The sequence below is a fragment of the Pipistrellus hanaki genome (genome assembly GCF_964339955.1).
Source record: "Pipistrellus hanaki genome assembly, chromosome: 9".
In the NCBI taxonomy this organism is placed as follows: domain Eukaryota; kingdom Metazoa; phylum Chordata; class Mammalia; order Chiroptera; family Vespertilionidae; genus Pipistrellus; species Pipistrellus hanaki.
This window is the reverse complement of record NC_140511.1, coordinates 17,682,775-17,696,000: the sequence shown is the minus strand read 5'-3', so window position 1 is coordinate 17,696,000 and position 13,226 is coordinate 17,682,775. Positions and strand designations below refer to the sequence as shown.

General features: G+C 40.0%; 1 protein-coding gene across 2 annotated transcripts in view; it reads right to left on the bottom strand.

Moving 5' to 3' along the window:
* The window catches only part of ELMOD1 (ELMO domain containing 1), a 68,634-nt gene that overhangs the window by 31,950 nt on the left and 23,458 nt on the right, over window positions 1-13,226 (bottom strand). The window lies entirely within an intron of this gene.

The window sequence follows — 13,226 nt, the reverse complement described above, 5'->3', positions numbered from 1 at the left end:
CCAGGTTGTGTGGCTACCTGTCCTCTCTGCTGACCAATCCCAACACCTTTTGAACTTGCCGGCAGGTGCTTCATCAGTTCACTGAACAAGTGTGCTGACTTTTGGTTCTCCAACATCCTCAAACTCCACCTTATGACAAGTTTGTTCTTTTTTTAAATATATATTTTTTTTATTGATTTTTTACAGAGAGGAAGGGAGAGAGATAGAGAGCCAGAAATATCTATGAGAGAGAGACATCGACCAGCTGCCTCCTGCACACCCCCTACTAGGGATGTGCCTGCAGCCAATGTACATGCCCTTGACCAGAATCGAACCTGGGACCCTTGAGTCTGCAGGCCGACGCTCTATCCACTGAGCCAAACCGGTTTTGCATGACAAGTTTGTTCTTGACCCCTGCTAAAGTTTCCTTAATTGCACACCCTATCTCCAAAAATACCTCAACAGACTGTGAAGTAACTTACAATGTCTCTGGCAGGTAAATTTTTGTTTTATGCTGACATTTATTTTTAACTAGAGGCCTGGTGCACGAAATTTGTGCATGGGGGCTGTGTGTGTGGGGGGGCAGGGGGGAGTCCGTCAGCCCAGCCTGCACCCTCTCCAATCTGGGATCCCTCTCATAATCCAGGACTGTTGGCTCCCAACTGCTCGCCTGCCTGTTTTCCCGATTGCCCCTAACTGCTTCTGCCTGCTAGCTTGATCACCCCAAACCACTCCCCTCCCAGCCTGATTGATGTCTAACTACTCCCCTGCCAGTCTGTTTGCCCCCAACTTCCCTCCTTTGCCAGCATGATTACCCCTTAACTGTCCTCCCCTGCAGGCTTGATTGCCCCTAACTACCCTCCCTTGCAGGCATAGTTCCTCCCAACTGTCCTCCCCTGCTGGCCTGATCACCTACAACTGTCCTCCCTTTGCAGGCCTGGTCCCTCCCAACTGCCCTCCCCTGCTGGTCATCTTGTGGTGGCCATCTTGTGTCCACATGGGGGCAGGATCTTTGACCACATAGGCACAGCCATCTTGTGTGTTGAAGTGATGGTCAATTTGCATATTACTCTTTTATTAGATAGGATATGTTGGTGCCTACTACTTCATGGTACTGTTCAAAGTCTCAAAATGACTCAAGCTATAGAAATAAGGAGGACCCATAGCCAGAAAGTGATATTCAATCATTTTCTCTTAATATTATGTTCTCCTGTAGGCAGGAATATTTCTATTATTTCCTACAAGTGGCATTTCTAAAAGATGTTTCTTCTGCAATATTCACTAATTCCCTACAGTTCTAACATAAGGTGATCTAGGATCATTCAGATAAATTAGAGTAGTTAACCAGTAGCCTCAATGATGTGATTCATCCCTGAATATGAACCAATACTGTGATCAAGTTTCCCTTTGTTCAGATTGCTCTGGCCCCAGTATCTTGAACAGCCTGTGTTAAAAATAAAAATTTCCAAAGGCTAACTTGAACAAAAGCATAAGATCTTTCTATAATAATAAAAGAGTAATATGCTAATTAGACCAGATTGCTGAACTACGGAATGACCTTCTGGATGAAGCCGGGGCTGCAAGGGTCAAGCCCCTTGCACGAATTCTGTGCATCGGGCCTCTAGTGTCACATAAATGCAAAGGAGATGGAGGAAACAGTAGAGGAAACCAAACTGCTACACTACAATAACAAAATGGAATTCTTTGTAGGCAATAAAAGTATGTTCTAGAATGTCTAAAATATGAGAAAATGTTCATAATATGCTTATCAAATAAAAAGAAGTTAGAAAGGAATTGGTATGGGATGATCTATATTTTATTTTAAAAGTAAACAGAAATGTTTAATGGTAATGTATAAATAAGAAGAGAAAGAATGGCAGGATCCACAACAAAATTGTTAACAGTGGTATTTCTGGATAATAAAATTGTAATTTTTATTTTCTTTTTTGGTTAAGTATATTTTCATTTTTTCTATAAGGAGTATATATTATTTTAATTTTTATAAAGTTACAAAAACAAAGTGTATAAAATTCTCACCAAAGCCATTAAAAATGCATATAAAATTTATATGGGGAGTTAGTTAGATTCTGCAAAAAGACAAAAAATGAATTTACTATGTTGTGAGGTCTGAAATTCAACTTTTTTAGTTAAATATGTTCCAAGATCTATTAGGATTTAGGTTATCGGCTTCCAAAAAAAAGTAATCCTAAAAATAAATTTAGTGGAACATTTTAATTAGAAATTTAGTAAACCTCCATTTACTCTCCTGGAAAAGTTTTCCATTTTTCCAATTATTGGATAACTATGTCTAAGAAAAAGATTAAGCACTATCTCTGTGAACTGGTCACCAGCCAAATGGCCATGATATTAATTGCTGGTTGGCACCATTCTATTAATAAGTCAAGGATAAAAAGCTGCCCATATCTATCCTTACAGTGTCGTATGCAGTTTCCAGTGCAGTTTGCCTAGAATGTGGGCCAGCTCCTCAAATGAAGCCTTTTAAGTCCGTGTCAGGACTCCATGATAATCAGGTTCTTGGGGTACTAAGTCTTCCTAGAGAAGAGAGTTCTGATTACTATTTGAGGTGAATCCCTGTACTCACTCTACTTAGGATAGAAGCCACCAGGCCCTATTATGGCTCACATTAAACTGCATGAAGCTTTCCCCGTACAACTTCTCCGACACATCTACACAAAGACCTCAAAGTGCCATCCCAGGTGGCAGAAAGCATCCAGATACAAAGTGACTTATAACCCCTTGGCCTCTTTGTATTTGAGAAGAATATGCCTGGGGAACTGTTTTGCATGAAGATAGCATTACATAAAAGAAGAGAAAAGACATGGTGTTCTATTTGCTTTTATCTCCCCCCACCCACCCCCCCAAGTTCTCTGAGGATGCTGAAGCTGTCAAAGTCAGGAAAACCCACTGGAAAACTTCAGGGAGGGGTTAGAGATGCTGCATCACTTGTTAGGAGTGAGCACGATGGGAGGTGTATCATGTGCCTCTCACATAATCACATAAACAACACCACACATCATGAAAGAGAAATACCCGTTTCAGTTATGAAATGATTTATACACTGCCTGCTTACCCTTTCATAACTCCTGGGCCAGTAGTTCTGATAATGCTATTCATTATCAAGGGTATAGTTTTTTATTTTTTTTTCCTTGTTTTTTTTTTTCCTAATGGGCCAAGATACCCACAGATATTTCATTAAAAGGCCAGCTTGCTATGCCAGGCAGTATATTTTCCTGGCGTGCTAAAAACGATATTTTTTCAAGCCAGACTATTGATCAAACAATGTTTTGACAAATATAATTTATTTTGCATTTGGATCATAAACCTAAGTCAGAGATGGAAACACCAGGGCTACCCCTTTCTTTGGAAGACTTATTTTGGTAACAGTTTGCTTCCTCGTGAAAGGACCAGAGGAGCAATACCTCCTTACCAGCATCTCAGATTGGCTGTTCTTTACCATCAAGTGCTGCCAGGAGCTCACTTCTTTTTAAAAAATACATTGTTATTGATTTCAGAGAGGAAGGGAGAGGGAGAGAGAGAGAGATGGAAACATCAGTGATGAGAATAATTGATTGGCTGCCTCCTGCACGCCTTCTCCTGGAGACTGAGCTCACAATCCAGGCATGTGCCCTGATCAGGAACAGAACCATGACCTCCTGGCCAACAAGGAGCTCATGTTTTAAATTCTTGGATCTATTTAAGTCCCGACATTATAAAGTTTATGGAAAAACTGCTAAAGGTCCAGAGGAGGACATTAAACATAATTAAATATTTTGTGAGAATGTTAAACTGGTTTCACATGTCTATCCTCAAAAGGAAGAAATTAAAGAAATGGATCATGCCATAACCAGTTTGGCTCAGTGGATAGAGCATCGGCCTGCAGACTGAAGGGTCCCATGTTTGATTCCGGTCAAGAGCATGTACCTTGGTTGCAGGCATATCCCCAGTAGGGGGTGTGCAGGAGGCAGCTGATGGATGTTTCTCTCTCATCGATGTTTATAACTCTATCCATCTCCCTTCCTCTCTGTAAAAAAAATCAATAAAACATATATATTAAAAAAGAAATGGATCTTTAAATACTCTTAAGCTAACCAGTACTTGGTTTAGGAAAAAGGGAATGAAGGAAGGAAGGAAAGAAGGAAGGAAGGAAAGAAGGAAGGAAGGGTCTGATTCTCATCTGACTTTAAGGATGGATTCATAGTACCTTTCCTCCTCTTCATTTCCTCCGTCTCCTTATTTTGGCATGCCTTGAGTGGAGACATCTCAAGTGTATCTGTGAGGCAGATCCTATTTGCTTTCTTTAATCCTTTCCTTCTGTTCTTACTCTTAGAATAAGAATTACAATGGGGGAAGGAAAGGGGACACATGTAATACTTTCAACACAAGTATTTTTTTTTTTTTTAAAGAATTACAGCCACACCCTCTCTACCATTTGAAACCCTTGCTTAGGGATTCATAGCTCTCCTTGTTTTTAACTCCTGTCCCGAATCATCAAACTAATCAACATGGTTTTAATTAGGGGAATATTTGCTCTTTTTCTTCATAACACTAAACTTAGTTCTCTCAGTTCTGATGGAGGATTCTCTACTCACTACTGAAAGATGTGCTACATTTTACCGGAATAACAGCCAAATTTTCAAGACTATGAGGAGAAAAACCTGATCACCATCTCCTGTTTTTAAGAACTACATGCACAACATTTTTTGGTATTTGTTTCTATTGTTTAAAAAAATATATTTTATTGATTTTTCACAGAGAGGAAGAGGGAGGGACAGAGAGCTAGAAACATCGATGAGAGAGAATCATCCATCAGCTGCCTCCCGCACACCCCCTACTGGGGATATGCCTGAAACCAAGGTACATGCCCTTTACCAGAATCGAACCTAGGACCTTTCAGTCCGCAGGCCAACGCTCTATCCACTGAGCCAAACCGGTTTTGGCTGTTTCTATTTTTTTTTTTTTTAAATATATTATATTGATTTTTCAGAGAGAGGAGGAAAGAGGGATAGAGAGTTAGAAACATCGATGAGAGAGAGTCATCGATCAGCTGCCTCTTGCACACCCCCTACTGGGGATGTGCCCGCAACCAAGGTACATGCCCTTGACCGGAATCGAACCCGGGACCTTTCAGTCTGCAGGCCAACGCTCTATCCACTGAGCCAAACCGGTTTCAGCAGCTGTTTCTATTTTTTATCACAACTTTTTCAATGGTGTTCCAAAAGGAGTTACTACAGGAAGAACTGATAGTCTAATAAGGATAGTGACAACCAGTTAAATAACTTGCTTAAGCTTGAGGAGAATCTGACTTAATAATGAGACTTATTTAAACATTTCCTGTTTCCAGTATTTTATCTTACTGTCGTGTTTATTAGTATGCTGCCGAGTGGGGTTTATGGCTGAGTTCACAGCAGTATGCTTCTTGAAGACAATTACGATCCCGTTTATTACTGAACACTCATTCTCCAGCTTGAACGAGAACAGCCACCCGTGTAAATAATTCAAAATGGATCACATCCCTGCTATCAAGTAAAAGCAAGTCCCTGCCTTGTGCCTTGTTAGAAGAACCCGCTCAGCAGGAGTGGGGCCTCTGAAACAGGAGACGCGCCCAGCACCAAGTGGCCGCCTGCCTGTGGGGTGAGGGGCGTGGGTACCTGTAATGTAATGCAACACTACTCCATCATCTTAACTTTGCGACTCTGACGTCTTCTTTTGGAATAATAAGAGGAAACTGGTTTATTTTGAAAAGTTTCAATGAATTTGTTAATGAAAGTTAATTCTTGCTTGAAGAAATCCTGTAATAAATAAGAAGTACACTATTGGCGAGGAAGGAAGCATACAAAATAATCACAGTTCTTTGTTCAAACCAGCTTTCTGAATGAAACACTTTTCATCTAAATGGGCGTAGAGAACAAAGGCAAATTGCTCAACATTTCTAGCATTTCAGGCACTTTAAAAAAAATACTTACTATTTTATTTATTTAATTTTTAATTTTCCCATCAACTTTTTAAAATGACATTACTTTTTTTTTTCAGTTGCTTTTGATGAAAGCTTAAATTTTTTTTAGTCAAATATATCAATATTTTACTTTAGAAAATTTTCAGTTGCTTTTGTAAAGTTTCTGATCGGGGGTACTGGCCATCAAATGGAAATTAGCTTGCCAATTGGCCTACTAAGTGGGATTCTCTGTAATGAGGTTCCTACTATTAGAAAGAGAGGCGGTAGAGGACTTGATACATGAACTGGAACCGTGAAATCACACAAAGAAACCATTCGTGTGCCTCTAGAAAAACAGAAGTATATTTTCTTTAGTGAACAGCTGAGGGGCAGTGCCGAGTGCCCCGTGCCTGGGCTGTGTGGGGCCCTGTGGTCTTTTCCACCATTCTTTATCTGAAAAATTCACACTGCCTTTGAAAAGTGGTGGTTGTAACCCATCACGGGTTGATACTATCCAAATTCTATTGCTATAGCAAAGGGCACTCTTTTTACATTCCAGGCAAATTTTATCTGAGAAATTAGGGAGCACTGGCTGATTGTGGGATAAACAAGATCTAATTATTGGCTTATTTTTTTTTTCTTCTTTCAAAGAAAAGGAGGCACAGGTTTTTCTTAATTTATTAATGACATCACAATTAAATTAAAATGTGATGCTTTAAATAATACATTTTACAATAATTATTTTTAAAAAATCAGATATTTTTGGGTACTTGGATAATATTTATAAAGAAAGCAGCAAACACGCTACACTGAAATTTAAAAAGTATGTACTTATAATCTAAAATATAAACTTTTGTTGTAAAAATATTTTTAAAAGAACCAAAATATTAAATAAATCTATAAATACCAATGTTCATATTATGGGGGTGCCAGAAGAAGAGAGAGAGCAAGATATTGAAAACCTATTTGAAGAAATAATGACAGAAAACTTCCCCTACCTGGTGAAAGAAATAGACTTACAAGTCCAGGAAGCTCATAGAGTCCTAAACAAGAGAAACCCAAAGAGGACCACACCAAGACACATTATAATTTAAATGCCCAGGGTTAAATACAAAGAGAGAATCTTAAAAGCAGCAAGAGAAAAGCAGTTAGTTTCCTACAAGGGAGCACTCATACGACTGTCTGATATATTTCTGATATTTCAACAGAAACTTTGCAGGCAAAGGGAGTGGCAAGAAATACTCAAAGTGATGAATAGCAAGGACCTACAACCAAGATTACTCTACCCAGCAAAGCCATTATTTAGAATTGAAGGTCAGATAAAGAGCTTCATAGATAAGGAAAAGCTAAAAGCGTCCATTCATAGTATTATATAAATGCTAAAGGTTATTCTTTAAAAAGAAGGAGAGGGAAAGGGAAAGGGAGAGGGAGAAGGAAAAGGAAAGAAAGAAGGAGAGGGAGAAGGAAAAGGAAAGGGAGAAGGAGAGGGAGAAGGAAAGGGAGAAGAAAAATAAGAATAACAAAATATCAATAAATACATATCATCAACAATTAAATCCAAAATAAACAAAGAAATATAATGAACAAAATAAACTATTAAATACAATAGATCCAGAGGCATGGAAACATGAAACAGACTGATGAATCTCAGAGGGAAGGGGGAAGGGAGGACAGGAAGAGATTAACCAAAGATCTTATATGCATATATGCATTCCTATGGACACAGATGACAGGGTGGTGAAGGCCTGAGTCGGAGCCAGTACCAGGTGGAGAGGGCAATGGAGAAATAGAGGGAAACAGCTGTAATACTCTTAACAATAAAGATTTAAATAAACAAATAAATCTGATATAATAAGAGGCTAATATTAAAATCTACCAAACAGCGGAATGACTGGTCACTATGATATGCACTGACCACCAGGGGGCAGACGCTCAACACCGCTCAGCCAGAAGCCGGGCTCTTCCTCCTCTAGGATGTCCCACTGTTGGCTTAAGACCTCTCCCCTGGGGGACACCCCTGTCAGTCAGGCATCCCCCAAGGGCTCCCAGACTGCGAGAGGGCACAGGCTGGGCTGAGGCACCCCCCCAACCCTGAGTGCATGAATTTCATGCACCAGGCCTCCAGTAAATAAATAAATTAAATTAATTAATTAGATGGAAAGTCATTATCCATCATAAGCCCTAAATCTTTTTTTTTAAAATATATTTTATTGATTATTTTACAGAGAGGAATAGAGAGGGATAGAGAGTTAGAAACATCGATGAGAGAGAAACATCAATCAGCTGCCTCTTGCACACCCCCTACTGGGGATGTGCCCACAACCAAGGTACATGCCCCTAATCGGAATTGAATCTGGGACCTTTCAGTCCATAGGCCGATGCTCCATCCACTAAGTCAAACCGGTTTCTGCTAGCCCCCAAATCTTCTGTAAAGGATGAGCAGTAAGCATTTTAGTATTATAGATACACTGCATAACTGATATATATATATATATCAGGACCAGTTTAGAGGATATTCTCAGTATTATGAATAAAAAAAGTAATTTCTGTTGAGTTAAAGACCTAGAATAGTTGAGAGAGTTTATAATATACTGTAGAAAATTAAAAGTGATCATTGTAAGGTACTTGACTTATTCCTTCACTAAAGTGAACAAATAAAAAATGAGAAATCTGGTGTATAGTACAGTAGGAAAATGTGTGGGTATTATGTAAGGGAAAAAGCAAAAATGGGTCAAGAACTTAATTTCACTGCAATCACATGCCATCCCTGTCCACAAGGAACTTATAATCTAGTAAGGAAAATGACGATAAAAACAAAAAAGTAAAAAAAAAAAAAATAGTGTGATAATTCTATAAAAGAAATTGCTTAGAATGTTAGAGAGGCAGAGAGAAAGTACCTTCCTCTGAGATGGGACAGTAAAGCCAACTCTTGACTGTCCTGACAAGGAGGCAAGCACAACAGGGAAATTAGCATGCCTTACTCTCGTCAGAGCAAAAGTGAAAAATACAAAAGTTAAATGAATGAAACACAAACCCAACATCTACTGAATCTGTATTTGTGTGTATACTGCAGTTCTCGGGTTATGTCGTTTTGTGGTTATGTCGCCATCTCCCATTTATTTATATATATAAAAAAGTTCCGTCATTTCAATGTATGTACATGTGCTTTATGTTTTTTATTATTTGTTTACCACAAGTAAAGGTCAGGAATTGTTATCTTTCTTTTAAATTTTCTTTTACTGTTTCACTTCATTGCTGCTGTGTATGTGAGTGGCACAGGAGCTTATGTACGTGGATTCCAACTTACTACAAAAATCACGTTACATTGCGCTGTAGGAATGGATCTCTGATGTAACTCAAGGAACTACTGTATATACATATATACATATATACATATATACATATATACATATATACATATACATACACATACCGTGTTTTCCCGAAAATAGACATCCTCTGAAAATAAGACCTACTTACAGGTTTCCTTCTGAGTGAAATAGAAGGCATCCCCTCGAAAATAAGGCCCCCCCTAGGCTAAACATGAGAGATTTGGCCCACTGATTCTGAAAGAAATGGAGTCACAAGAAATTCACCAGAAAATTCAGGAATTGGATTGTTTTGATGATGTTCCAGAAGACATGCTTGTCATTGAATAAATGAGTAAATTCTTGATACTGTAGGATTCACAGTTTGTTTGGTTTGTGTTGACAACTACCGTACTACCGTACCGTATACAGGTAATAAATTTCCTTTATTTTCATTTAACAATAAATGTGGACCGTATTCTTCTTCATGGAAAAATAAGACATCCCCTGAAAATAAGAACTAGCGCATTTTGGGAGCAAAAATTAATATTAGACACTGTCTTATTTTCGGAGAAACAGGGTATACATATACATATACATACACATACACACACACACACACACACACACACACACACACGTGCGCACTAGAGACCCTGGTGCATGGGTTTGTGTACCAGTGGGGTCACCCAGCCTGGCCTGTGCCCTCTCACAGTCTGGGACCTATCAGGGGATGTCAGACTGCCAGTTCCGGCCTGGTCCCCACAGGCCAGGCCAAGGGACCCCACCAGTGCAAGAATCCGTGTACCGGGCTTCTAATATGCATATAAAATATTTGGTTAATCTCTTCCCAACCTCCTCCCTCCCCCCTTCCCTCTGAGATTCATCAGTCTGTTCCATGTTTCCATGCCTGTGCATTGAGCGTCTGCCCCCTGGTGGTCAGTGTGCATCATGGCTGTTGATAGAACAGTCCCAAAGGTCACTTAGGCTTTTATATACATAGATATGTGTATATGCATGTATATTTATGTAAACATTTATATACCTGACATGCACCTGTGTTTCTTTAAAAAGGAAAATAACTATGACTAAACACACCAGGCTACAGGGACAGTGGTATTTGGATGTTCATGCTGTAAACCCCTTTCAGGATGTAGCTTCTACTTCTGACAAGCTCAGTCAATACCTCAAGCAATGGTAATCAAATTCTCGGACAACTACATGGCCCTGCACCTTTGGCCCCTCAAGAGCACTGGAAATTGGTGGGTGCTGAATGGAAATACTGCCTGGCTAAAAAGGAACATATCTGGAGGTCTGAATTCACATTTGGTGTCCATTTGCTACAATGGGCTGTTTGACATTGGACAAGCCACTCTGCCCCTCTAGGCTTCTGCCTTCCCATCTAAGGCGAAGGGAATGGCCTAGTTTTCTATAATAGTTCTAAAGGAAGGCTAGATATGTGTCGCAAGGGAAGGAGATTTTCCATCTGACTCTCCCTTCTCTTTGAGGTCTACTTTAGGTTTGAGTTAAAATGTTACCATGCTTCTGGGCTGCTTTACACCATGCTTGCAAAGGTGCCCAAGGACTGGCCCTAACTTTACCTTGGCAGCTTATCTTTTGCCCACTCTACACAGGGTCAACCGCCAACACATCTGGACCACCTGCTGCTTGCAGCAGCTGGTCACACTTTCTTGACTTTGTTCACAGCATCTTCTCCACCTCCCCTACCCTCTATCCTTATTTAAAAACTAGAGGCCCGCCGAAACCGGTTTGGCTCAGTGGTAGAGCGTCGGTCTGCAGACTGAGAGGTCCCAGGTTCGATTCCGGTCAAGGGCATGTACATTGGTTGCGGGCACATCCCCGGTAGGGGGTGTGCAAGAGGCAGCTGGTCGGTGTTTCTCTTTCATCGATGTTTCTAACTCTCTATCTCTCTCCCTTCTTCGCTGTAAAAAATCAATAAAATATATTTTTTTTAAAAATTTAAAAAAATAAAATAAAAACTAGAGGCCCAGTGCATGAAAATCTGTGCACTCAGGGGGTCCCTCAGCTCAGCTTGTGCCCTCTTGCTTGGGACCCCTCAGGGAAAGTCCACCTGCCAGCTTAGGCCCATTCCCAAGGGGATCAGGCCTACGCTGCATTTGGACATCCTTAGCACTGCCAAGGAGGTGGGAGAGGCTCCTGCCAACTCTGCTGCATTCGCAGCCATTGGCCAGGCTTGTGTCTGAGCAGAGCTCCCTCTGTGAGAACACACTGATGACCAGGGGGAAGCTCCTGTGCTAAGCGTCTGCCCCCTGATGGTCAGTTCGCATCATAGCAACAGTCGTTCCGCCATTAGGGTCAATTTGCATATTACCCTTTTATTATATAGGATAGGAGCATCCTCGTCCTCCTTTCCCCTCAATCTCACCCCTGTGAAGCCATCCCTGAGCATTCGTCACAAAATGCCTATAGCATATCACATTCTTTTTTTTTTTCTTTTTTTTTTTTTAACAGACAGGATGGGAGAGAGATAGAGAGCTAGAACATCAATGAGAGATAAACATCGACCAGCTGCCTCTTGCACACCCCCTACCGGGGATATGCCCGCAACCAACGTACATGCCCTTGACTGGAATCGAACCTGGGACCCTTCAGTCCGCAGACTGAAGCTCTACCGCTGAGCCAAACCGGTTTCAGCTTGCCCACATTTTTATCTTACTTTTTCTGGTGGGCTTATGCTCTACAGGAGCGGTTCTCAACCTGTGGGTTGTGATCCACAGGTTGAGAACCACTAGTAGGGTCACCTAAGGCTATTGGAAAACACAGATATTTACATTATGATTCATAACAGCAGCAAAATTACAGTTATAAAGTAGCAATGAAAATTTTATGGTTGGGGGTCACCACAACATGAGGAACTATATTAAAGGGTCACAGCATTAAAAAGGTTGAGAACCACAGTCCTATATAATAAAAGGCTAATATGCAAATAGTCCCCTCAACCAGGAGTTTGACCAGCAGGTAGGCCAGCCAATAGCCCAAGTCCCCTTCCTCTGGCCAGGCTAGACGGACCCCATCCATGCACGAGTTCATGCACCATGCTTCTAATATATATATATACATATACATACATATACTGAGTAGCCAAATTATTATGCATTCAAAGATCATAATAATCTGGTCACTCAGTGTATAAACTAAACCCTAAGCCTCAATTCTATTTGGGGCTCAGAAAGTGACCTCTCTTTCTCTGATAAAACATAGACACACTTTCTTCTCCATTTAATCCCTCGTTTTCTTTTAACGTAGACCTTGGAAAAAGTCATATTTGGTGAAAATGATATACTTATATAATATCCCATATCTAATCTCAATTTAAAACATATCCTTCAGTTGAGTGTACTAATCTAAAGCATTTATTTCTAACTTCTCATGTAATTTCTTAAAAACAAACATCAAATATTTCCTCACTCCTTTATACTCTGAGTAGTTACACCATTAATATAGTTGATGGTAACAGTGAGCTGGAGAGGGCAAAGTGTGGGTCCCATGCATCTTAATGTGGATTAAAATCCATTCTTTCCCTCAACCTGGATTCTTTCTGGTGAACCTCATTTCTTCGGAGACTGTACATGGAGCATTTCATTCTACAGCAACTCAGAAGTTGACAAATCAATCACCCAGGGGGGCTTTTAAATAATGCTGAATTTTTCCTCAATGAAAATCAACCCCTTATTCTACATATTTGTTGAGCTCAGGAGTTCACACCTGATTTATTCCGGCAATGTGTACATAATCTTCTTTTTGGTTCAAATAAAAAGATTTCCAAATTGTCCAACATCTGTGGGCAAAGACTATAGGGAGTAAAAGGCAGTTTAAATGATCTGATAGAGTTGTAATACAGGATTGTTACTCTGTCCTCTTAGCCTTCCAAATTCCATAAACATTAACATATAACAAATACATATTCATTATAACTTAATAAAAGCATTCAAAACAAAAACTAA